At 44.7% G+C, this 27838-nt stretch overlaps 1 protein-coding gene and 2 long non-coding RNA genes across 3 annotated transcripts in view; 1 reads left to right on the plus strand and 2 right to left on the minus strand.

Moving 5' to 3' along the window:
- Positions 1 to 731, minus strand: part of LOC124281030 — a 70557-nt gene extending 69826 nt beyond the window's left edge. The window contains exon 1 of the long non-coding RNA XR_006899825.1: positions 678 to 731. This is a non-coding gene — a long non-coding RNA (uncharacterized LOC124281030). The remainder of the gene's footprint in view (positions 1 to 677) is intronic.
- The window catches only part of LOC124281027 (E3 ubiquitin-protein ligase TRIM33-like), an 85185-nt gene extending 83372 nt beyond the window's left edge, over positions 1 to 1813 (plus strand). The window contains exon 14 of the mRNA XM_046717047.1: positions 24 to 1813. The gene's annotated coding sequence lies outside the window, so the exon portion shown is untranslated. The remainder of the gene's footprint in view (positions 1 to 23) is intronic.
- On the minus strand, positions 875 to 27838 carry LOC124281031. Its single transcript, XR_006899826.1, has 4 exons — positions 27826 to 27838; positions 22690 to 22701; positions 20093 to 20095; positions 875 to 945 (listed from the first exon to the last, which is right to left on the minus strand). It is a non-coding gene; the product is annotated as an uncharacterized LOC124281031 (long non-coding RNA).

A 27838-nucleotide genomic window follows, 5' to 3' on the forward strand; every position in this document is an offset into this window, starting at 1 on the left:
TCTGTTGGTTTTCTACAGGGCAGTTTTCATTTGTGTACTAGCAGCATTTTACATCCACACAGGAGTATTGCTATGATTATTATTATATAATAACTGATTAGTTTATGAAACATTTCATACATTTCTGGTACATGTCACAACTTACAACTGAGTTGATGATTAAGTAAAAAGTTGTTTCAAATCATGAATATCTTGACATATTTTGTTTTCACATTGTGAAATAAATAGTTAAAATACCCATATGTAGAGGTTAGACAAATAACGTCCCAGTTTAAATGTGCCATGGTACTTGTGTTATAACGAGGAAAGAAATGTAGCTACTAAACTGTCTGTGTCTTTATTCTATCAGTCCTGTTGTGTTTGGAAATAATTTAAATCCCCCACAGAGGATGTGCTTTGTGTTTTTTCTTGGTCCATGTATCGACACAAATAATGTGAAATGTACCATCCTGCCATGTCACAGAGCTGATTACAAAATGGCCCCCGCTGTACATTTACATGTGTGTATGAAATTGAAAATTGAAAGTTGTGTGTGAGTTACTGTCTAATAGAAACACTGGGTCTAACTCTGACAATGGGGTGTGTAGAGATGGATGTGCCACTCTTAGAGTTCCACGCCAATTCTAAAATAGCAGGCTTTATTTTTGGTCAGTATGACATGAGTTGATAATCAATACCTGTAGTCTAACCCTGTTGTGTTTGACTCCGATCTGTCTACTTCTCTAGTAAATTACAAGGTTTAACTAGGGGATATATTATCACCAGAATCCCGCTTTAGAGAACTGTTTGTATTCAACTACTTTGCGATGTCAAGTGGACTGGTTGACTTATCTAATAAATGCATGCATTGACTTTCTATATTTCTATATTGTATGTATATGATAACATGTCTGATGTTCATTGTGTAAGATATGCTAGGTGTTAGCTGATGTTATTTAATATGCACTGGAAAAAATATTGGTATCAATCCTGACAGGTTTTGCTGTTTACCGTGCACAGGGAAATGGTCCACCTGAACAATTCTGTTGTATATTTGCTTTATCGATTAGGTTTTGGTGTTGCCTGAATTATGTAAACTGGGGGATTCAAAAATATTTTATCGAAGTCCACCGAGATGCTAGATACAGTAATGTAGTACTGTTCTTTGTAGGACAGTAGTGATTTTGACATTCTTATTAATGTGAGTTTATAAATATCAAAACATCTAGGCGGACCTGTGACAACTATAGTCTACTTTCTCGATTTGGTTTTGGTGTGCCTGCCTTTAGTTTTATGTCAGCTGTAGGTGGCCCAAAAGTAAAACTGTTGAGAGGTTCAGTAAGAGTTTTTTTCTGGGACTACGTAGGATCTATATATTTCATTTGATTGCCATTTATATATCTAAACCAAATCTAATTTACCTGTGATAAAATATTCTCTATTTAACATAGATTTTCAATATAGATGGTTGTTAACAAAGTTTAGGGGTGGCAGTAATAATCGACGTATATAGTTAGTTCCAAGCAGTTTTACCACTTACACTGATGAAGTTATTCTATGCAATCACAATGGTGCTTTTGAAGATGAAGTGCATGTCGTGTGTCACGAAATGAGGATGAATTATTAATGACACTTTAAACATTAATGTTCACTTAAGACGTTTCCGCATATCTCCAGATGTTAATGGAATTGCAAATTGTAACCTGTTCCGTAACGGGTATTTTCTTACTGTATGTTACTGTAACTGCCACTTCATTCCTTATGCAAGCTGCAAACAGACTTTGTACCATGGGTCTTGAAGCCTTTATACAAAATAAAACACCATCTGTCTGTCCGTGTGACTGTCTGTCATTATTATATCATGTCAAAATATCCCAGTCAGAATAATAATATGCAGTTGGATGCATAATTATACGTATGACAAACTCATAATGTCCTTTCCTATTCCCCGCAATGCGTTTCCGGGGATATTTACATGGACTCCGTCCGTCCGTCCTTCCGTCCGTCCGTGCACATTTGCCTTTCCCGGAGCTGAACTTAAAAACCGTTCAATATGTCTTCACCAAACTTGGCACATCGATAGGTATGGTGGTGTACTAGTGCCTTTTGGTAGTTTTGGTATTTCCTAAATAAAATATGTTTTTGCGTTTCCATGGCGACAGGTTTGACTTCGACTGAAATTGGTGGTAATGCTCTTTTACGGTGCAGAACTTAAAAACCTTTCAGTTCTCTCTTCCAGTTTGTAATATAGTCAGTGACTTGGTCGACACTTCTAATTGTATCCCAATTGCGTAGATCGATGCTGATGCTGTTGATCACTGGATTGTCTGGTCCATATTCGATTATTTACGGACCGCTGCCATATAGCTGGAATATTGCTGAGCATAAAAGTAACCTCACTCACTCACTCACTTACTCATTGATATACACACGGAAACATTTGACAAAGTCATCACCAGTGGACATATTCATGAAGAGTATTTTGTCATTATATTGATGACTTTGTCTTCTTGTTATACCATATTTCTTATCCTAATATATCACATTCCACATGACATCTTTTATCACTTTTAGTTAATTTTATTCCATTCAATTCATTGTCTTCACCCAGGAACAGATACATCACATAGTGGGTGAGTCTACAGAACACTTACCTACATGACGAGGTGGGTCAGTCTACAGTACACACTTACAAGGATGACGTAGTGAGTCAGTCTACAGTTCAAACTTACATACATGATGTAGTGGGTCAGTCTACAGTACACACTTACTTACATGCCGTAGTGGGTCAGTCAACAGCACACACTTACATACATGACGTAGTTGGTCAGTCTACAGTACACACTTACATACATGACGTAGTGGGTCAGTCTACAGTACACATTTACATACATGACGTAGTTGGTCAGTCTACAGTACACACTTACATACATGACGTAGTGGGTCAGTCTACAGTACACACTTACATACATGACGTAGTGGGTCAGTCTACAGTACACACTTACATACATGACATAGTGGGTCAGTCTACAGTACACACTGACATACATGACGTAGTGTGTCAGTCTACAGTACACACTTACATACATGACGTAGTGGGTCAGTCTACAGTACGCACTAACATACATGACGTAGTGGGTCAGTCTACAGTACACATTTACATACATGACACGTAGTGGGTCAGTCTACAGTACACACCAACATACATGACGAAGTGGGTCAGTCTACAGTACACACTTACATACATGACGTAGTAGGTCAGTCTAAAGTACACACTAACATACATGACGTAGTGGGTCAGTCTACAGTACACACTTACATACATGATGTAGTGGGTCAGTTTACAGTACACACTTACATACATGACATAATGAGTCAGTCTACAGTACACACTTACATACATGACGTAGTGGGTCAGTCTACAGTACACACTTACATACATGACGTAGTTGGTCAGTCTACAGTACACACTTATATACATGACGTAGTGGGTCAGTTTACAGTACACACTAACATACATGACGTAGCGGGTCAGTCTACAGTACACACTGACATACATGACGTAGTGGGTCAGTCTACAGTACACACTAACATACATGACGTAGTGGGTCAGTCTACAGTACACACCTACATACATGACGTAGTGGGTCAGTCTACAGTACACACTTACATATATGACGTAGTGGGTCAGTCTACAGTACACGATTACATACATGACGTAGTGGGTCAGTCAACAGTACACACTTACATACATGACGTAGTTGGTCAGTCTACAGTACACACTTATATACATGACGTAGTGGGTAAGTTTACAGTACACACTTACATACATGACGTAGTGGGTCAGTCTACAGTACACAATTACATACATGACGTAGTGGGTCAGTCTAGTGTACACCATTATATACATGACGTAGTTGGTCTGTCTACAGGACACACTTATAAACATGACGTAGTGGGTCAATCCACAGTACACACTTACATAAATTACGTAGTGGATCAGTCTACAATACACACTTACATACATGACGTAGTGGGTTAGTCTACATAATGGTTAACCACAGATTATGATAAGGAATCAGATTGGTTGGTTGGCTTGTTGTTTATCGCCGCAGAAATAGTCCCGCAAATGTAAAATATTCTGGCGGCATTCTGTAAATAATCGAGTCTGGTCAAGACAATCTAGCGACCAGCATCATGAGCATCGATATACGCAACTGGGACACGATCATATGTATCAACGACGTCAGCGAGCATATCCACCCGATGTCATTAGTCTCCTCTTATGGCAAACATCGGTTGCTGAAGATCAATTCTAACCCGGATTTGCACGGGTAAAGTTATAGGTATGTTAACTGACCATATGTCTGCCAGTCAAGTGTCGTTGAAGAAAAACGCGGTTCTGAGTAAGAAAACTAAAGTTAATTAAAAAGATCATGTTTGAGTGACTTGGGTTCTGGCAGGGTTGAACCAGAGAAATTATCTAAGTGGTCTGACGACTGACATAGCTAAGTGGTCTCACGCACCGAGACGACCAGAACATTGTATGTGGCCATTGTCAAGCGAAGTAAAAATCAGGCGACATTAAGAAACGTTGGTCTTTGAGGGCGGTCACCGCTAATAGCTGCAAGACCGCTGATGCGGCAGTAGGCAATATTCATTCTCTCACTCTTTTAGTGTAGGTGGATGGGAGAGAGTTCAACAACTCAATGACCCCTTCTATTTTCTTTGGTTGATCTACATGTGTGTCTGCCCGGGCAGGATACTGTGTTCAATTATGACTTTGGTTACCCGCCAGTGAATGGGTACCCGGTAGAATAAGATGGTAAAGCGACTTTCAAAATTCTCGAAACTCATATAGCAGATGGGTGTGTATACCCCAAAGACATTTAACTGGAACTGGTGTGCAGTGAAGTAGTATATACAATGATTGTCCGGGACCAAGTCCAACAAAAGCCTCTGGAAAGCCTTATTTCCCAAATAAGGCTTTGGTCGGGCCCTTAGCTCTTGCTATCATTGCGTCTGCTACTTTTCAAAAGTAGTAAAATGTCCCCGGCAGCCACAATTCCCCAAGGGAGAAATAGAAATGTATTGCGCTTCCTCCCAAGGGGAATTGTGTCTCTCACTGTGAGAGAACCTCACATCACACAAAGTTGTGACGGCGGGATACGAACCCACATGTACAGCTTGCGCAGACTATACATAATGGGCCGCACCACTCAACCGACTGAGCTACCGCGGACTTAGCTGAAGTAGGTCAGTTTAACGGGTCTATCCTGGGATTGTATCATCCAAAGCTGGGCTCCACCTATAATAGCTCCACGTGTCGCTATGACACTACTGTGAGACTATGTCACGTTGACCTCGATGAAACAGTTTAATGTGAATCGCCTATGATCTCTTTGGTGTTCATAATAAAGGCTTGCCAGGCTTTTTGTATCCCCTGTTCTATGTACTTTTTTTTCTCGTCCTCGCTGATAGCAGCAGACTTACGAGACTTGGATCGAATCTCTTGTTTCATTTTGTTATATTTTGTGAGTTCAGAGAGGATTGAACGAAACTCTTCATCTGAGATCTTACTATCAGTGAGTGCCGTGGAAATACGCTCACTTACTGTGTTCAGCTTTGCTTCGGCCAGAACCCTGATCTCGTCGTGTTTCAAGGCTTTACGATGCAGTCTGCGTGATGCAAATTTAAGCACCAGCCCTAACACCCCTGTCACCCCAGCTGTTATTTCAATACCTAGCACTATAGGTGCGGCCACGATGGTAGTATCAGTCCCATCCACGGCATTGAAAGCTCTATGGTACTTCTTACATAGAGCTTTCCACGTGTCGCGGTCTTGTTCTAGTTGGCGTTTTACATCACATAACTGCCTCAAGCGGAACCCGTCTACGGTTTCCAGGGTCTTTGCTACTTCCTCTACGACTGGGTACAGCCCCATCCTATAATATATATTACAAAAGATATTTTAGTTGGGTTTCATTTAACAGTCGATCAACGTACTTGAGACTTATAAGGTGTAAACCCTCAGGTAGGAGAATAGGTGAGAATTTAATAGGTGACTCTGCATCCACACGATCCCAATAGGAGCCGAGGCTTATTGTTCATCACGGGTCCTGGGATTAAAGTGTACTTTCACCCCGGGTAAGAGTTGGTGTTCTTTACTAACAGAATGTTCCAGGAGATAGAATTCTATGATGAGTGTGGAGCCTGGTACCATAAACGGAACCCTTATATACTCGGAGCAGTTATGTCTTAACTCGCCCCCGCGGAATGCCATTAACATATTGGGTCGCGTTCTTAGACTAATACTTGAATTAGGCCCAGGAACGAAACACGAGGGTAAGGTACCGATATTCTTAATTTCAGAGATATAATCGTGTTCCTTAAATGAGATATAAGGTGAGGTGAGGGTTAAGTTGACTATCCATTTGGGTTCTTTAAAATCTGATAACGACACCCGCCTATACACGTTGTCTTTCAAGTGCAGGATGTATAAGGTGTCTTCCTCACCAGATTGATCGAATCCCTCCGTGTCCCCTAAGTCGTTAAGTGTAGTGTTGGAGCAAAGCCAAGACATTGCTATAATACTATTACGAGATAATTTCCAACTGGTTTTCTGATAATAGTTCAGGGGTGCACTTCACCCCCATGAAGTGTATGTTGTCGGGTAGGAATATCTTGGTTAGTGATATCGTGTCTTCCATGATCACGTTGACTCCCTGCAGACTGGTTTTGGAGTCGACACCCACCCGCACGTAAACGTTACAAACGTGATACTGGTGTTGTTTCCCCCATCGGAGTTTGACCCCCTTCACTATCTCAACATCATCCCGCGATGGTTCCCCTAGGTAGACTTGAATGACCAGTGTTGAGTTCGCCGGTAGACTCTCCAGGATCTTGACCACACCTTCGAATTCAGACACCAACTGTAATACCACGTTTTGCATGCTTGGTTTACTCGATAGCATATGGGCTTCCATACTGGCGAGTGGACTGATGATTACGCTATGCCTCTGAGCCGGAACGTAAGCCACGAGCAGGGTTCCGTTGTTCACGACTTTGTTTAGGTAGTTGTCTTTGTTATCCGTGAACACGTAGGGGGAGCCGAGCTTAATATTGAGAAACCAGTCGTCTTTATCGGGTAACAACACCCACTTGTCATCTTCAGTGAAGACGAGGGAATACTGCTTATTTTTGGTGATAGCCGTCACGTTGCTCTCAACATCGTCTAAGTCGAATAGTTTGCCCCCGAACGATGGGTATATTATCCATTTATCATCCCCGGTGGTGACTAGGGTGGACCGAGTGTTGACTGACGCTCTTGTGGTATCTACTATATCACTTAGATTGCTAGTACTAATGGAGGGGACTTCAACGCGTTTGTAAATGCTGTTTTTCAGTTGCAAGGCGTACAATTTACCATCTACTCCGGGGTCGTCGAATCCGCGTGTGTTCCCGAGGTCGGAGATCCCCACATTGATGCATTTTTTCAACTTCATTCCAGGACCTTGTGCGCTGGTCATTTTATGTGCAGCGTTATGCTGAGGTATCCTATATTCACGAGATTATGATTTATATCTAACACCGATATTATCAACTCAGGGATGTTGCCCTGGGTTAACCTCTTATACTGCCGCGGTGAAAACGACTCAGTTCTACCATCGTTGTATTTCTCCGTTTTCACCAGTACGGCTCTCAGTATAGTGGAAGGGTGACCCCCTTGAATGTTGTCTATTGTGCTAACCTGGTTGAGATGAACGCACAGCTCTCGGTACTAGGTCGGGTAACTTCGTGCCTGTGGCGGTAGTTGTTGGTTTTATCTCGTCAGGCTGCATACCGAGTGTCCTCGCCAATGGTCGGCCGAGCCTCAAGGAGTTTCTTCCGTTGTTGATTAACACCACTGTGCCGTTTGAGTCGTTCATCTTGAGTTCGGCTCCCAGGGGTTTGAAGACCTCGTCGCTTAGAGAGCACACGTTGTAGTAGCCGTCAGTTATCTGGTTGCGAGCGCCACCTACAAACAGTTTATTGCTGCTAACATTGATGTTAGTCCATCGCGGTAGGTAGGTGATATCGCACAGTGCGACTTCGATTTGACCCGACATGTTATCGATCGCGTGCGTCAGCTGAACGGCCTCACCGCTCGTTATTCCTGGAAGTGTTATGTACATGTTAGAGTATATAAACTCATTATATAATAGTTTTAAAATGTACTCCCCTGGTGTGTTTTACCCTAAACTGAACGTAGATTTCCCCCACATGAAGATTGTGGTTGACGCTACCGGGTTGTATTTCGACACCCAGTTTATAAATGTGTTTGATTAGTATAAGTTTTCGGTGACTAACGCTAAGGTAGTTCACGCTTGGTTCAACAAACCGATGCAGTTCTGGCAGAATCAACTCAACTTCGCCGTGTGGTGCGCTACAACTGGGTGTGGTGTGACATTAACCGACACTCGGCGTGGATGGCTGAGTCAGTCTGTGTTCACGTTCCACGTGTACTACCAGGTCAGGCGTATCCTCAAAGAGATCAGCGCCCTGCTCCCACAGGAAAAGGTGTGGAACCCAGTAAACAACCAGTACGATAGACGGGCCTACGAACGTATTTGCAACGAATTCGAACTAAACACGAAGACGGATTGGCGTTTGCCGGGACAGAACCACGAGTTGGGTATCCCCATCGTTCACAACATGCACCTCGTGGAAGCCAGCGAGAAGTTGAAAGAATGGGGTGACAAGTCGTACAAGAACGTACGTGTGGGCGCTGTTGGGTGCGCAGACGCAAACGCGTTCCAATATCCTAGGTAAGGGGACTGCTTACGACGCTCAGAAACAGTTCGTTGTCAACGTTGAGGATGCTATCAATGCTCCAGTTGATCTCCCGAGTGCCATCAAACGCTACCAAGACGTGTTGGAATATGCCAGGTCGAAAGTCGACTACGTGTTCGACGTGGGGCTGTACATGGCTCCGGGCGATATGCAACTGAGAGTAAAAAAAGTGGTGGGCTACAACAACGAAATAGTCATAGCCACGGCGGACCAAAAGTTGGACGTCAACCTCGATGTCAACGTCCCCCACGTCCCACCACCCACGACCGGTGAAACGGGTATAGTGGCGCCACCCCCGGAACCTAGGGTTCAACCAACATCCCCTGTGGGGGTGACCCCACACGTTCAGGCGTCCAATCAGCAGCACATCGATCGTAAAATAGCCCTGGTGGTTGTCTGGGTCGCGGTCGGGTTGGGACTTATTTGGTTAAAAATTCCTTAGCCGCTACGTACACCAAACCCACCACGGCGACGATGGCTGCCCACAGGTTTTGACTGAGCCACGTGGCAGTTTTAGCCAGAGCGCTCAGCAGCCACGAGACGATGCTACCCAGGATGCCGGCAGGGCTTCGGCGGCCTTACCAGCCAGTTTAGCCAGGGCTTCCCCGAGTTTTTTTACCCAGTCTTTGACGCCACCTGTGGGTGTTGGTGTCCCAGCAGGCGTGGGGGTACCCCCTGTCAATGACACCACCAGGGTAGATATGATGAAGCCCAATGCAGTCAAAATGCTGGCGATGGTGATGCCTTGCTCCCGGAACAGGATTCGGATCCTGTCAGCTAGCGTGGTGTCTTGATGTAGGACTCGATCGATGGTTTCCCGTACACGACTGATCTGGGATCGGTGGGCTTCCCGGTTTGAGGAAGCGGATTCCAACCGAGTCTGTCTCTCGTCTTCCAAGTTTTTTATTCTCACCTCGATACGACGTTTCATATCATCGTCTTCAGTTTCGGTGAGTTTTATTTTCTTGCGAGCAATGCGCTCGTCGACTTCGTTCAGTTTCCCCATGTTGTTAACGAGTTCTCCACGTACATGTTTCAAGGTTTCGTCTAGACCTCGCAGTTCCCTCAGGGGAAATTCGAGCCCCGGCAAGGGTTTGTCATGGTACGTGGCCAATATTTTTTCGATACTGTCCGATGTTTCTTTAGCATTCCCAGTATTGGCCCTGGCTGCTTGCAGATCTTGGACGACCTTCGGGGGAAGCTTAGGTCGTGCGCCACCGTAATCTATGAAGCCTAGTTCCTCACGGAGCAGTTGACTCCCACCAGGGCGACTGGTGATTGTTGACAAAGCATACGGCTTCCCATCTTTTTTTATGATATCGACCCCCGGGTGAGCCTTCAATCGCAGCGTGCCCTTCTTATCGACGATAAACTTGGAATAGTCCCTCCCCAACGGCTTGATGTTTTCCTTATTTTCAACTGCGTCATAATAATCATTGACGGCCGACTGTACAAGTTCAGTACTTAAGGGGAACGAGGTTTCATCATCGTCGAATGCCTGGGCACTATCATCCCACATATCCTCCATAGGGATATACTCATAACCACCTTCAGCCATTATTTAGTATTAAAACTTATATATTTCATTTATATAAGAATGTATGGTAGAAAACTAGATCCTTTCAGAAGATCAAGAGAGCCTCTAGGCGTCAAAGCCGTGCGCCAGTCGGTGACCATCACCAACAATCCCAGCAAGATAGACCAGAATCAAACGCTGCTGGTTAGATTTCCAAACCTTGGCGTGAATGACCTCATTGTACCAGGCACGGTTCGACTGGCGTTCAACCTCATGTTGACCTCCACCAACGACAAACGCGAGCTAGTGCGGAACGTAGGTCGAGCCATCATCAATAAAACCACCATCAAGATCAGCGGCAACGAGGTGCTGAGCATCGACGACAGCGACGTCTTTCACTGCTACGAGGACCTCTGGAAAAGGGAGGGAGAACGCGTCAATGACATGTACCAGGGCATCAGCAAATCAACCCGCTTGCGCATGGGGTATGGCTTCACGCAAGACCAGTTAGACAAGATCACGGACGGTGAAAAGGCCATCGCTCAAGCGTACGGGAACCGGTTCTGCGTGCCGCTCGACTTCGAGCTGCTCACGGAACACGCGCCGTTTTACCAGGCCGCGCTGGGTGATAGGCTTGAATACGACCTCACGTTTAACGACTACAGCAAAGTAGTGCATACGCCGAAGGGCGATGAGGCCAGTTACACCATAGACAACATCTCTCTGGAGTTCGACATGGTCACTAGCCCGGAGCTAGCCAAGCAGGTTCGAAGCAAGTACTCGGGAATGTGGCCATCCTGTACGATCGCATACTGAGGCATAGATCTATCGTGCGGGATAAGAGCGACACTGTGTGGAATATCAACCTGAACGTGCCGGCGCGATCGATGAAAGGCATCCTGGTCGTCCCCGTGGAGGATTACGAGCCGTTCCGGAGGGACAGCGAGAAGTTTTTCAACCCCGAGATTGAAAAGGTGGAAGTGACCATCGAGGGCGTGCCCAACCAGCTGTTCAGTCATGGTATGAGGGCATACCAGCAGTGGGATGAGATACAAAAGCTACCAGCAATCAAACAACACCCATACATAACCAAAGACCTGGACCTATCCTCCGTGCAAATCGGTGAATACCTGACCACCAAGTACGCGCTGTGGTTGGACATACGATCAACGGATGACGATAAACTACACGGTAGCGGTCGCCGCATAGACAACGGCAGCGAGGGGATTACTATCCAGATTACCAAGAAGGCTCAACCCGCTGGCAAGTTGAAATTATATCTGTACGTTATTATGGACGCGCAACTTAATATAGACAATGGGAGATTCGTGCAAGCCATCTACTGATGGCGGTAAGCCATCTAGTAGGCAGTTGCCTACTGATTTGCCCCTTGACTGGCTGGGCAGACTGGCTGTTGGAAGACCGTTTTCGTGTTGGATATGTTGGAGGGGTACTACAGGGATGTGTTCGACCACATCGTTATCATGTGCCCTACTCTGAGCATGAATAAAACGTACACGGAAAGACCTTGGGTGATGACGGACCCAGACGTACACAAAGTCGACCCGGGAACACGCCTGCAGGACTGGTTGAAATCTCTTCACGAGAAATTTAAAGGGGAGACGACGTTGTTCATACTAGACGACTGCAGCGCTAATCGTGAGATAACAAAAAAGAGAGACATGCTATCGTACCTGGCCTTCTCTGGCCGACACGCAAATCACAGCGTCTGGGTGCTAACGCAGAAGTTCAACTCAGTGTTGAAAGACCTCAGGGAGCAGACGCGATGGGTGGCCTTATTTCACTGCAAGGACAGGGATTCGTTCGAGGAGTGTTTGAGAGAGAACGATGTGATGAGTAAATTAGAACGGGAAAGGGTGAAGAAACAGCTCGCTGAAACTAAACACGCTAAGCTTGTGCTCAAGACCGACCAACCAGTGGCTTATAGGGTGTTTTAGCTTAGCAATGCTTAGCAAAGCTTAGCAATGCTTAGCAAATGCTTAGCATTTAGTTATAGCTATGGTATTTGAAGTGTTCGTCGTGTGCAACTTAACCTTCATTTCTCTGTGTTTTACCTGCTTAGGGTATAATATTGTTAAAACTAAAACTTACTTGTTACATTATAAGATGGAGTGTGAGGAATTGCTAGAGGAACTGTTGGTGCCGGTGGACGATGATAAGCGAGAGAAACTGGTGGCGTTGGCTGTTGATGGCAAAGCCAAACATTACTTTGGGGAGTACACTCCAGATAAAATTCACAAAATGTCAGCCGAAGAAATCGATAAGCTGTACGCTAGATACGAGGCTAAACTAGGTGCAGAGATGACAAAGACAATAGGATCGGCTATGACCCAGATATACACTGGTCTTGCGTCATACTTCCTTCCCATCCCCCCGGAACCTACCTGTGGGAAGACCTTGAGAAAGACCCTTTTATCGAACACGCCTTGAGCTCTATCAGCTGCGAGCTGTACCACAAATACGGTATGTTGTTAGCCCCGGTGACGGCGGCGATTATCACGGCAAAGTATTGTCAATTTGAGAGGAAAAATAATAATAATAATATAAAGGATGGATGCTGCACAGGAGACCCCACCCCAGACCCCTTCAGAGGAGACCCCACAACTGGAGGTGAACCCTCCCGAGGTGAACCCTCCCACAGTAACCAGGCAGAAGAATCCTAAGAGAGTAGCTGCCGGTAAAAAACGGTGGTGTAACCAACATAAAATTATCAGGGTGACTCACCCGTCTCGACTCTTGTTGGTTGTATCCGCAACTGCTGCCGTGGCTATCTCATGGTTATATACACGACCAAGGGAGAAACCCCCGCAATTAGAGGTCAACCCACATATCATGCAATAAAATATATATTTTTATATCATATACATAATGTCTGAGGGGAAAACGTTCGTCAACGACGCATACCACGCCACCGTGGTCGCCAGTCTAGCCAGTAGGGTACGCTCGGTTGACCAAAATGGTGCTTTAAACAACCTACTATCAAGCTAGATTTCAACCTGCAGGATATGGGTATGCTCATAATGAACCTTGGTATGGCGATGGCTACAAAAGACATCCTAGTAAAACAAGGGATAATACCTGAAAATATTATGAAATAAATATAGGATGGCCACGATAGCTATGATGGTCGGTGGTGCGTTAGTAAATGCCCTGGCATTTTCTGGGAGTAATTTTCTTCTCGAAACTACGAGAGTCACACGCCGGGCTGAAATACAGGAAGAAAGAAAGCCATAATCTCGCTATTGAGAAATTACAGGCAGCATAATCCGAAAAGTACGCTAAAAACGCCTCCAGAGGATCGATTACATTAACTTAACAACTCAGGCTGAAAACCATGCCGCTCAAACATTCCACGATGTTCGACAACGCAGCAAGAGAATACTACCTATTAACTGGTAAACGATTGGAACCACTCAATAAACCCACACTCGCTCAGTACTACACACCATCCAAGGGCAAATGGACCGTGAACTGGTCTTCATAGCTGGGTATAGCAGCGACCGCGCTGGTTGCAAAACAATTAGACTAAGTACTCATATAAGCATGCTAAACATGAGACCTGCTCCATACCGATGCAAATACATACTTATGGGGAAGAAAGAACCCTGTGGTAAGAAATGTAGGACTCTGGGGTACTGTTGTTTCCACATGAGAAGTCCTAACTACTCGTAAGTGTTCTGTGTGTGGTATAGGGGTTAAAGGGCACTACTGCCTATGTAAAGCTCCCACGGGCGAACGTAGTCAGACATCATCTCATCTACTTAGAATAAAAAGGCCTACATAAAAGAACGTAGGCGCCTCCTCAGGATAGACCCCCAATTAGAGGAGGGACACACCTACGGATAGCTATGTTTGTGGAAATTGACCCCAGGGACATCGAATCTCTGATTAAAAAAACATACTCAAAGATGAACTGAACTTATGGGGACGCTTCAGATTTCAGGTCATATTGAAGTGGTATGGATTAAAGAGGGTGTTAAGTTTATTCGCCCCTTCACATGTGAGGGGACATCAACGACTCAACACCAGATAAATTGTTTTTACAAGTATACAGGAATACCTGCACAACTTCAAGGAATACTATATCCAACAGTGTAAGTACTGGATTGAAACGGCCCATCTAGTGATTTTATGAGCGCCTCACTATATTTTTTATCAAGGTTGGAGGAGTTACCTCCCTTTACTGTGGTCCAATTAGACATTGATTCTCTTAGGTGTGTACGCAGCTATGACTACTATACGCTAGCTCAAACAAATCGCCAGACGCCGTGGTGTGATCGGGTATTCTCGAATGCGGAAGCCAGCCTTGTTGAGATTACTAGGTTTAGAAGCCCCTCCCACGGTAAAACAATTAAAAGTCCAAGCAAAACAGCTTGGGCTCACGGGTTATTCAAACCTGGGGAGAGCCGGGTTAGTCGCATTGTTATCACATGCCCCCGTAGCAAAACCTCCCACTGTAAAACAATTACAAGCCGAGGTACGCAATTTGGGTTTAGGGGGATATTCCCGTATGAGGAAACCACAGCTTGTAGAACTATTACGGCAGAATAGAGCTATTGACCTACAGTTCGTGCGCACTGAGCGCGCTGTAGGCAACTATTTGAGAGGCTGGCGCATGCATGTTGATAGGAATATAGACATCACAGATATCAAGCCTCTGATAGCTGATAAGGTCAACCAGGAACTAAACGATCTTGGAAGTATCAAATTTCAGATCACAGTTAAAATGTCGCTCGATAAGCAAGTGGGGGAACCCCCACTGGGGTCACTGAGTACGTTCAGCCTTACTTCAGAGGTAGGCAAGAGGTAGTCACGCATACAGAGACCATAGACGCATCAATCGATACCAGTTTTCAGCAGATACGAGAATACCTAGAACGCTACACACACTTGGGGTCCGGGTGGGCTGTAGATAAAATCGATAATGTCTATCTAGACATAGCTAACTACGTGCCGTTCAGAGGTGGGTCATACCTAGACTTGTCCCCCTACTATAAGAAAACAGGCCATGGTAAACGTCAAGAATAGAGGAGACGATTGCCTGAGGGTAGCTACCAGGTCAGCCTTGTTTCCAGCTGACACTCATTCAGACAGGCTTTCTAGCTATCCCCAAGATGATGGGCTCAACTGGGATGGTATAGATGAACCAACCCCCATATCCCAGATCACTAAAGTAGAAAAACAGAATAATCTAGCTTATAACGTCTTTGGGCATGAAGGCAACACAACAATAGTACACAGGGTCAGCCCAGTGTTGGGGGGAGGAGGGTCGCCAAGTTATCAATATATTCATGATCCAACGAGGTGAAAAGTATCACTACACGTGGATAAAACATCTCAGTCGGTTGTTGCACGATCAGTCGAAACACGTTGGGAAAAAACACTTTTGTGTGCGATGCCTGCACGGTTTCAGCCGAGCTGATTTATTAGAATCCCACCGGGAGGATTGCCAAGGTGTGGGGCAGACGGCCATACGAGTCGACATGCCTAAGGAAGGTGACAATATCCTAAAATTCGACAACCACAAGAACCAAATGTCTGTGCCTTATATCATATACGCCGACTTTGAAGCCTTGGTCAAACCTGTTGAGGCTGTTAAAGGGTATCCCCAGGGCTGTTGGGGATACCCCAACCACACTCAAAACACAGGAGCATGAAGCCTGTGGGTTTGGATACGTTGTCGTCCGTTGTGACGGGGAAACGAAAGCTCCGGTAGTGTACAGGGGTCCCGACGCGGCTGAAAGGTTTCTAAAGTGTTTGCAGGAGGAAGAAAAAAATTATTAGGAATGCACTGTATACAATCGCCCCCATGCGTATGACCCAAGCCGACAGGCTAGCTCACGCCTGTAGCACTAATTGTCACGTGTGTGACTCACCACTGAACGGTGATTCGGTGAGAGATCACTGTCACGTAACCGGTAAGTATAGAGGCGCCGCTCACAGCGCGTGTAACCTCAAGCTTAGAATCATCCCTAAGACAATAAACATCCTCGTGGTCTTTCACAAGTTGAGAGGGTATGACTCACACTTGATCATGCAGGCCATTGCGAAAATCGATGGTAATATAACGTGCATCCCCAACAACATGGAGAGATACATCTCCTTCAGCTTAAACAACCTTAGGTTCATTGACTCGTTTCAGTTCCTCCTGTCGTCACTCGACAGTCTGGTCAAGGCCAACGATACCTTCCCTATCACCGATCGATACACAGACGCCGAGACTAGACCCCTGCTTATGAGGAAGGGTGTGTACCCCTATGAGTACATGGATGGCTGGACCAAGTTCCCCGAGACCAGACTACCCCCTATCAGAGAATTTTACAGCAATCTGACAGACTCGGAAATATCCCAAGACGATTACTCACACGCTATTAATGTATGGAATAAACTGAGTTGTAAGAATCTGGGTGACTATCACGACCTGTACTTGAGGACAGATGTACTGCTGTTAGCCGACGTGTTTGAGACGTTTAGGCGGACATGTTTCAAGCAGTATAAACTCAACCCTGCATGGTATTACACCAGCCCAGGTCTGTCGTGGGATGCCTTGTTGAAAAAGACCGGAGTTAAGTTGGAATTGCTTACAGATTATGACATGCACCTATTCATTGAGAAAGGCTTGCGAGGCGGGATCTCCATGGCAACCAAACGATATGCGAAAGCAAATAATCAATACGTGAAGGGCTACGACCCAAGCAAGCCAACCAATCACATTCTCTACCTCGACGCCAACAACCTGTACGGCTGGGCTATGAGCCAGTATCTACCCACAGGGGGATTCGAATGGGCATCGCACGAGGTCGATGTTATGAGCATCGCACCAGATTCGAACAAAGGTTATATCCTCGAGGTTGACTTGGAATACCCCAAGGCATTACACACATCACACAACAGCTACCCCCTGGCCCCCGAACGTATGAGGGTTAACCCAGACTGGATGTCTGAGTACCAACATAACTTGTTAGGTGGGCGGGTGGCAGACGTTGAAAAAACTCGTGCCCAACTTAATGAATAAGACCAAGTACATCGTTCACTATCGCAACCTACAGCTGTACCTGTCGTTGGGTATGAGGCTGACCAAAATACACAGGGTGCTCACGTTCGACCAGAGCCCATGGATGGAACCCTACATCAGAATGAACACAGACCTCCGAAAGCTTGCCACCAGTGACTTTGAGAAAAAACTCTACAAGCTCATGAACAACTCGGTGTTCGGTAAGACTATGGAGAACCTGAGGAAACGCGTGACCGTGAAGCTGGTTCGGTCGAATGAGGAAGACAAGCTCAGGAGACTGATAGCCAGTCCGGCATTCAACCGTAGCAAGATATTCACCGATGACCTAGTTGCCCTACACTACGAAGAAAAGCCACATAAAATTCAACCGGCCTGTTTACGTGGGGATGAGCATCCTCGATTTATCCAAACACCTGATGTACGACTTTTTACTACAACAAGCTTAAGAAACAGTACGATGACAGGTGTGAAGTGCTGTACACTGACACGGATTCCTGCTGATGGAGATTCGAACTGAGGACGTGTACGAGGACATGAAAAAACACCTCGATTTGTATGACACCAGCGACTACCCCAAGGACCATGCCATACACAGCACGGTAAATAAAAAGGTCCTAGGTAAGATGAAGGACGAGTGTGCTGGCACGCCCATAGCCGAGTACATAGGTTTGAGACCTAAGATGTACTCCATCCTGAAGGCCGACAATAGTGAGATCCGGAAGGCTAAGGGTGTTAAGAAGTACGTGGTGAAACAACACATCAAACACGCCAGATTCAAGGAAGCCCTGTTCAAGACCCGTACCTTTAGACATAAAATGAACACACTTAGAAGTGATGGGCATAGGATATACGGACTGACAATAAACAAGACGTCCCTGTCGCCTATGGACACTAAACGTTGGATAGCTATTGATGGGATAAACACGTACGCGTACGGGCATGAGAAAATTGAACCAAGAACATAGGTGTATGTATAAACGTCGGGGTGACATGTCACGGAACCAGAGAAAGTTTGAGGCTATTTACTATAGCCCGCATGGGTACTGGAAAGGAGCTAGCGCTGTAGATAAGCTGGCTAAAATGGCGCGAGTACCCTCGGAGGAAGCCAAAGCGTGGCTTGAAAAACAAGCCCTGTGGCAGATCTATTTGCCGCCACCACGCTACGTGCCTAGAAGGAAGTTTGGAATTAACATACCTAATAACGTTCACCAGGCAGACCTACTGTTCCTACCCCACGATAAGAGGTACAAGTATGCCTTAACCGTAGTGGACGTAGCCAGTCGCTACAAGGAAGCCGAGCCCTTGACCACGAAAGATTCCGCCCAGGTAGCCAGAGGATTCGAACGCATATACAAACGCAGTCCGCTGACGTGGCCAACAGAGCTAAGTTGACACGATACAAAGGTCAGGCGTGGCACGGCCGGAGCCCATCGCAGCCAAGCCATAGTTGAGAGATTCAATAGGATTTTGGCTGAGCGCTTATTCGGACATCAGTATGCTAGGGAGATGGTCACCCCGGGAAAACGATCGACTGAATGGGTATCAGGGCTCCCTAAGGTGGTGTCGGCGATCAACCATGAAGTCACCCGGCTCACTGATAAGAAACCGGCAGACGCTATCAAACTAAAATCAATAGTTGCAGAGTCGGCTGCTCCATTGCGTGGAAAAGAGAAACAGATACCAGATAGGGCCCTAGTTAGGTATCTTTACCAGCCAGGGGAACACGAGGGTGATAGCCGTAAGCGAGCCACCGATCCTATATGGTCAATCAAAACTTACAACATAGATAAAGTTGACATGAAATCAGACGAGCCTACCTTTGTACTACTTGGAGGGATGGGCCAGGCAGAGGACTCGTTAGACAGGAATTATTGATCGTACCGTACGGCACAATGTTACCTCCTGTCAACACGGCATAGTGGCACATGATGTGTGGGTGCGTGTGATCACATGATACAATCCCCGCTAAACTGACCTACTTCAGCTAAGTCCCATGGGTAGCTCAGTCGGGTTGAGTGGTGCGCCCATTATGTATAGTCTGCTAAGCTGTACATGTGGTTTTCAGATCCTCACCGCCACAACTTTGTGTGATGTGAGGTTCTCTCACAGTGAGAGACACAGTTCCCCTTGGGAGGAAGCGCAATACATTTCTATTTCTCCCTTGGGGAATTGTGGCTGCCGGGGACATTTTACTACTTTTGAAAAGTAGTAGACGCAATGATAGCAAGAGCTAAGGGCTTTGCAGAGGCTTTTGTTGGACTTGGTCCCGGACAATCATTGTATATACTACTAGTGAGTCAATGGCCGCAATGGTAATAATGGGGTGCCGTGATAGGGTTTTTAGTATTGCGCACTTAGGGTGTGCCTGTAATCCCGACAGGTAGATAACGGTGACGGGTTCTGCAATGAAACCCCAATAGGGAAACAAGGGCAACTGAGCTCCCTGAGAACTGGGGTAAATAATTAACACATTCTGCCCTGAAATCACACTAGGGAACCCCACAAGGGTGACTTGGGGTCAACAATAATGGGGTACTTTGGACATATTATCCCTGACATGGAGGCACACCGCGATAACTTGGATCTACAAGAATGTCCTGAAATCCCAACAGTGAGACACATAGGGGGTGTCTTAGGGTCAATAATAACGGGGTACTTGGATATATTACCCGCAGCAGAGAGAAATACAGCGGTAACACGGACCTACAAGAATGGGGTACTTGGGACACTTTCTGCCCTGGATTCCCCCAGATGATGTTAGGGTGTGACGTCTGATGAAGATGATGTACGAGGAAGTGAATAATAACGGGGTACTTTGGACATATTACCCGCAGCAGAGACAAACAGTGGTAACACGGACCTACAAGAATGGGGTACTTGGGACAGTTTCTGCCCTGGATTCCCCCAGATGATGTTAGGAAGTGACGTCTGATGAAGATGATGCAGGAGGAAGTACGGCGGAAACTGCGCCCGCAACGGAAATACCACAATATCAAAACCGTTACAAAATAAGCAAAATTTTCTCCTCAACGCATATATTTATGGCTCTCCATCTTAAATGCTTCTCGTGTTTCTTTACAGAGTAATTATTTACAATATAAACGAGGTGAACACATACAATCAAATGAAACACAAGTCGTTTTGAAGCCAGTGTTATGAGACACAAGTGCAAACAGATTATAGCTATATGATCACTCAGGTTTTCAAAACAATCTAATAGCCAAACATTTATCAGGTCTTAACCTGTCTGTGATCTGTAACTACTTCATCGAAACATACCGGAAAGAAAATTGCCTTTGGGTTAAAACAACCTTCAGCATCAAATCTTTGAAGGGCATTTAGAAGTGGTGGCATAAAAAAGCAAGATTTATGGATGTCAACTTTTTTATTGTGAATAACACGACGTTTCGGAGTGTATGCTTACTCCTTTATCGGGTGAATGGTATGGTGTATCACTGGCCTCATGTTAGTATTACATAGTCATTCCTCAACAATGTTAATCATTGTTATACATGTTTTCTTTGTAGTGCCTCGTGTGTGTGTGTGTGTGAGTGAGTGTGTGTGTGAGTGAGTGTGTGTGTGTACCTACCCCTGATATTCCTTACCATTCATCAGGGCCTATATTTCCGAAGCACTCTTAGCGCTAAGACAGTCGTAAGTTAATGTGGCTAAGACAGTCGTAAGTTAATGTGTATGTATGGCACTTACAACTATCATAGCGCTAAGATAGCTTCGAAAATATAGGCCCCGATGAAGGAGCCAGCATAGACTCCGAAACGTCGTGCTATTCACAATGAAGAAGTTGACATCCATAAATCTTGCGTTTCTTAAACCTTCAGCATCTTCATCATGAAGCATCTCGGCGACATGGAACTGTTGCAAACCGGAAACAATCGCTCCTTGTGAACTTTATGTGAATGTACAGCTAAACTTGGTTTTATTGCTCTATTGTACAATGGAAACGGTATTATAACAGTACAACTTGGTTCTATTGCTCTCTGTTGTACAATGAAAATACGGTATTATAACAGTACATCTTGGTTCTATTGCTCTCTGTTGTACAATGAAAATACGGTATTATAACAGTACAACTTGGTTCTATTGCTCTCTATTGTACAATGAAAATACGGTATTATAACAGTACATCTTGGTTCTATTGCTGTCTATTGTACAATAAAAATACGGTATTATAACAGTACATCTTGGTTCTATTGCTCTCTATTGTACAATGAAAATACGGTATTATAACTGTATTGTATTATAACCAGGAAGGTGAATGATTGACTTGATTGGTATAACTTCCTTAAGAGGCATTTAGAAGCTGTTATGATGAAGGGGGACACTTGTTATTGATAGACAACTTCTTTATTGCAGCAGGTTCGACGTTTCGGAGTAGATTCTAACAGCGTTATCAAGTGCAAGTGATTTTTTGTTTGATAAGAGTTGTCTATCCATAAGGTATGTTCCTCTTCTTAATTGGTATAATACATATCAAGATATGAGAAGCATAGCACTTTAAAGTTTCTGTACTTACTAAGCTAATGGACGCGATATTGTTAAGTTCTTGAAAGGCATTTAGACATTAGACGAAACATGAATACATGACACGTTTTTATGGATAACGACTTCTTTTTAAGTTATAGAACGTTTTATCCATAAAAATTGTTTTGAAGATGAATCTAGTATATGAAAAGAGTTTCTCCAAAGAAAAACTAAATATGAATAGACTCACAACAAAGATCAATGCACTTGTGAAACAGGACGATTTCTTAACAATGAATAATAGTGGCACATATTGGTGGGCGTATTAAAATAAATCGCATTTTTGGCCGGCATTTGAAAATTGTTTTCAGAAAAATATTGGCACTAGCCTTAGAGGCAGGTTGGCATCATAGAAAGGTAATCTGATAGTACGGAAATCCTTTCAAAGGGAAATATGTCAGTTTAACTAAGTTTGCATAATTGCCAGCTTCAAATGTCGGCAATTAGCAGTCTGGATCGACGATTTAAAGATCATATCCCCAACAAGATCTGTGGATCTTTCCACATCAGCGAATTGGTTAACCTACTAACAGACGCTTGTCTCGCAGACACCATGGTCAGCTATCACGTCTTCGACTTCTTCACCAATATCCTTCTACCAGAAGCCCTTGACATCATACGCAACAAGTTACAAACAAGGACTGACAACCTAGACTCCACACACACCACCGACAGCATGGTTAACCTTGAGTCCAGCTGCTTTGACACCTTCATACAACACCTTCAATGACATGCCCTGCAAGCAAATACATGCTCTCTCTATGATCTGCAAGCAAATACATACACTCTCTATGATCTGCAAGCAAATACATGCTCTCTCTATGATCTGCAAGCAAATACATGCTCTCTCTATGGGTTCCCCTATGTCGCCACTCTTACTGAAATCAGACCTCTCCACAGCGCCATTCAAACCCCTCTGTTGGTACCGGAAGGCAGAGGACACATTCTCACACCCTCACATCCCTTGTAACATACAGTCGGAGAGGGTATGCATATTGCAGTAAATACTGTACACCACATGTGTAATACTATTGGGCACAGTGAGAAGAGGTATAAAATCACCTACCCTGCACAATCTTCCATCTCATGGCTGTGAAGAGCTGTGTCTGGAGGTTGTGTCAGTGACGGCACTGTCATCTCTGTCAGGGTCTGTGAAGAGGTGTATCCGGAGGTTGTGTCAGTGGCGGCACTGTCATCTCTGTCAGGGTCTGAGAAGAGGTGTGTCTGGAGGTTGTGTCAGTGGCGGCACTGTCATCTCTGTCAGGGTCTGTGAAGAGCTGTGTCCGGAGGTTGTGTCAGTGGCGGCACTGTCATCTCTGTCAGGGTCTGTGAAGAGGTGTGTGCGGAGGTTGTGTCAGTGGCGGTACTGTCATCTCTGTCAGGGGCTGTGAAGAGGTGTGCCGGAGGTTGTGTCAGTGGCGGCACTGTCATCTCTGTCAGGGGCTATGAAGAGGTGTGCCGGAGGTTGTGTCAGTGGCGGCACTGTCATCTCTGTCAGGGTCTGTGAAGAGGTGTGTCCGGAGGTTGTGTCAGTGGCAGTACTGTCATCTCTGTCAGGGGCTGTGAAGAGGTGTACCGGAGGTTGTGTCAGTGGCGGCACTGTCATCTCTGTCAGGGGCTGTGAAGAGCTATGTCCGGAGGTTGTGTCAGTGGCGGCACTGTCATCTCTTTTAGGGGCTGAGAAGAGGTGTGCCGGAGGTTGTGTCAGTGGCGGCACTGTCATCTCTGTCAGGGTCTGAGAAGAGGTGTGTCCCGAGGTTGTGTCAGTGGCGGTACTGTCATCTCTGTTATGGTCTGAGAAGAGCTGCGTCCGGAGGTTGTGTCAGTGGCAGTACTGTCATCTCTGTCAGAGTCTGTGAAGAGCTGTGTCCGGAGGTTGTGTTAGTGGTTGTGTACGTGGTTGTGTTAGTGGTTGTGTCAGTGGTTGTGTCAGTGGCGGTACTGTCATCTCAGTCAGGGTCTGGAAAGAGTTGTGTCCGGAGGTTGTGTCAGTGGCAGTACTGTCATCTCTGTCAGAGTCTGTGAAGAGCTGTGTCCGGAGGTTGTGTCAGTGGCGGTACTGTCATCTCAGTCAGGGTCTGGGAAGAGTTGTGTCCGGAGGTTGTGTAAGTGGCGGCACTGTCATCTCTGTCAGGGTCTGCAACAACATCCAACACAATGAGCACAACTAACTAGCAGCCAAATAATCAAAGATAATCCGGTATTGCTCTAGATGTATTAATGCTCTGAAACCATAGTAACCAACACCGTTGATTACGTACATTTTCTGGCAAATTTAGATTTGAAGGTGTATTGCCCAGGGTGCCAGGCTGTGTGGCATCGGTTCAGCAGCAGGTCTGTGGCGCTATGGAATGAAAACAAGTAACTCCATTATTGATCAGAGCAATGAACAATGATCACTAACTGCAGTGTGTTTTAAAATGTATGAATTAATAATTAATGCAAAGAATGCTACTGAGCATGGTGTATCATTACGGAATATTCCTAAATTTAAGAAACCAAACTGAGTTGTACAATCCAGGATTTAAATTGTTCATTAATATGCATTCCACATGAGAAATGTTTAAGTTATGCAGAATATATAAATATACTTACTAAAAAGGGGTTTTATGCGCCTGTATAAACACAACATAAGTGGATAATATTCACCAGAGAACTCACCCTCCATGCTTTGTGGCACAAACTTCTTTGGGAATATTAGCCAGAGCAATTTATTATGATAAGGGTCTTGAGTCCCAATGAGGGTTCCGGTGAAACCCCTTATCTAACTGGCGTGCTGGTCTGCTTGGGGGAATTTACTCAGCAAGAGTCCGAAGCTAATCACAGTTTCATTAACAAGAACAAAAACAACATGGGGTGGCCACAGAGAGTCCATACAAACCTCTGGGCTGAGGGCTATAGCTCACCTGTGTTGGGAGTCTAAACCCTACTTACAAACATTTGGTTTTCAAACTATTTATCTACAATTAAAACTATAAAGAGATTACTATTGGTTGACTGATACAGAAAGGGGTGTGTCCTATATGACCAGACAGTGGCGAGTACTTAATCCTGTTAATCCTGTTAATCCTATTTCAACTGGCACTAATCTTGTTGGCACATTTGCTATATACTTGGATGCTTCCCTGTGCTAGATCTCTAACGAGCCTAATTTGATGGGCCAGTTATATGTGATGACATGTTTACTTCATAATATGAATAAATCAAAGCAAATATTCATCAGTGTATACCTAGCTTGGTCTTACTGAAAGGTGTGACTAGCAGCTTGAGTCCTTGATACATTAGTCCAGGATTTAACTTGAACATCTGTGAAATTGTGCAGACGTAATTGACTGTGTATAAAGGATTGTTTCCCTGCCCCTTGGATATTGCATAGATCATAACCTCACTAACGGTAGTGCCCATACCGTTACGCATGCAGTGCCACATTTGTGACGTCACACTGATTACCACACTGACTGTTATTCCACGTTCTGTAAATGAACAAAAGTGTCTGAACCACAAACACCTATACTGCTGACTGAAAAAAACAATACCATAGAGCAAACACATACTTGAATGTAAATAATATTTTAAAAACTATTTTATGTTATATTTAAAAATACTTTGCCATTTCCCAGGTAACCTTTTGTACTATATAAACAATGATCGCTTCACAACGTCATAATGTTTGCGTGAAAATCACGAAAGTATACAGTAGAAGTTATCTGTGTAACATGCCAAACATTAGTTGACATGACCAACAGCTCGACACCGGGTGTTATACAGAAGAGAGTGGTAACAATGAAACAGGAAGTTGCGAAAGTCTCCCAAGGATGTAACCATGCACTAATTGGCGGGGGTCAATAAATCCCATATCGTTTGGGCTGGGAAGGAAGGCTGAATGGTCGTTTTGCTCTGGATAATGTTGCACAGTGTTGGACACCCTACACACAGTATCATTCATAGATTGTCTGATATATTGCAGCTGAATGTTGTGTATTTCATGTGATAATATAGTATTGATAATAAGATATCTTGATAATGTATTGATATCCTGCCCCAGAAGGTTGATATGTTGCATACCAATGTAGTCGGCGCCATTTTCGGCCAAGTTTATCAGCCCACAATACCGGCTTGAAACACGTTTATAAATGCTGTGTTGAGAAAAACGCCCATCACATGGGCTTAACTTGTTGTTGTTGTTGTTGTTGCTGTTGTTGTTGTTGTTGTTGATGATGATGTCATTGTTGTAATTATTGGTTGTGGTGACTTGTTGCTTAACGCCGCACTCAGCAACATCCCGACTATGTCGTGGCGGTCTGGACCAGACAATCCAGTAATCAACTGTTTGGAAGTCGGACTGACTGTGCGTGTGACCGTGTCTACTGTTTTACAGTGTTGGACATGATACACACACTGTGATAGCCACTGAAGCCAGTAAAATAACAAACAAGTTGGGACATGTTACACATGGTATTATAGCCACTTGAGCATGATTAAGCAACTGAAATTCCAAAAGGTGCTATTTCGGGCGGTGGGGTAGCCTAGTAGTTAAAGCGTTCACTCGTCACGCCGAAGACCCAGGTTCGAATTGCCACATGGGTACAATGTGTGAAGCCCATTTCTGGTGTTCCCCGCCGTGATGTTTATTGCTAAAAGCGGCGTAAAACCAAACTCAATCAGTCAAAAGGTGTTTTTTCCTCAAATTGGCAAAATGTCTTCATGTTTTCCGTGAGTTCTTTCTGTTAGTCATAGGTTCAAGTTCTCTGCGTACAGGAAGGTCTAATTAAGGCGTCGTGAACAAATATTGTAGAAAACAATGTTGAAGGCGGGATCGACCCAGGAACTTTTGGAATTGCTGCAATGTTAGTTTCGTCCCTATATGTCACAGGTACAGGGAAAAGTGCCGTGCCGTGCCGTGCCGTGCCGTGCCGTGCCGTGCCGTGCCGTGCCGTGCCGTGCTGATTCTTGCTATCGACTACTGGTACGTTGCCTACATAAATTATCTATTTGACTGTCGGTATGTCGTTTGGGACATCCATCCATCCATCCATCCATCCATCCACCATCCATCCATACATACATACCGTGGCGTGTCGTGGCGTGTCTTGGCGTGGCGTGGCGTCCTAAACAAACGTCTTTGAGAGGCATTTACATGTTGGGGCACGAAGAAAGGATAGCAATTAACGAACGTTCGGTGTAGGTGCTGACACTTGCTTGTGTTAGAAGCTACACTGAAACGTGGCTCCCACTGTAATAAACAAGTTGTTCATACATTTAAAGTTATCCTTCCTTTTGATCTTAATATCGTGTGATGGGCAGGTTCGAACCCGGTTGATTGTGTCTCTTATTTCCTCCTTTTGAAAACCTCCACGTTAACAGAGGCAGTGCTAACTAACTAACTAACTAACTGAAGCGGCCTACAAATATCTGAAAAGCAGCTGTTCACAAAAACTAATGATCATTTTCACGATGTGGCTCCAAACTTGATCCAAAGTACGAGATGATTTTCACGGCTTTAGTTTTATATGAACTATGCTCATATCTTGTTTATATCAAGGCATAGGAGTAGTTTTCACTGTAGATTAGTGTGTCTACAAAGCAATAATTTCAAGAACATGAGCGTGTCGAACCCATGACATTCAGGATGGGAGTTCGACGCGCTTCCATGTGCACCAGTCGACTTCACAAAGATGGTTGGTTGGTTGGGGGTGGGGGAAAATGGAGGTGTGTGGTTTAAGTTTCGGTACTGTATCACGGTATTGTATATCTGATCACCTGATATCGCCATACCCTCACAAATTAGCTGTCTGATGACATGAGCAGTGTAGCAAGAAGTGCTATCCTGCTGTAAAATATTATAGTACATATATCTTCTTTAGTATTCAGCTTGGTTTGATTCAAGCTTTCAGTAATGATTGATTGATTTCATATTAACTTATATATTGTAT

This window comes from Haliotis rubra, unplaced genomic scaffold (genome assembly GCF_003918875.1).
Source record: "Haliotis rubra isolate DU_JTF1 unplaced genomic scaffold, ASM391887v1 Scf278, whole genome shotgun sequence".
NCBI lineage: Eukaryota > Metazoa > Mollusca > Gastropoda > Lepetellida > Haliotidae > Haliotis > Haliotis rubra.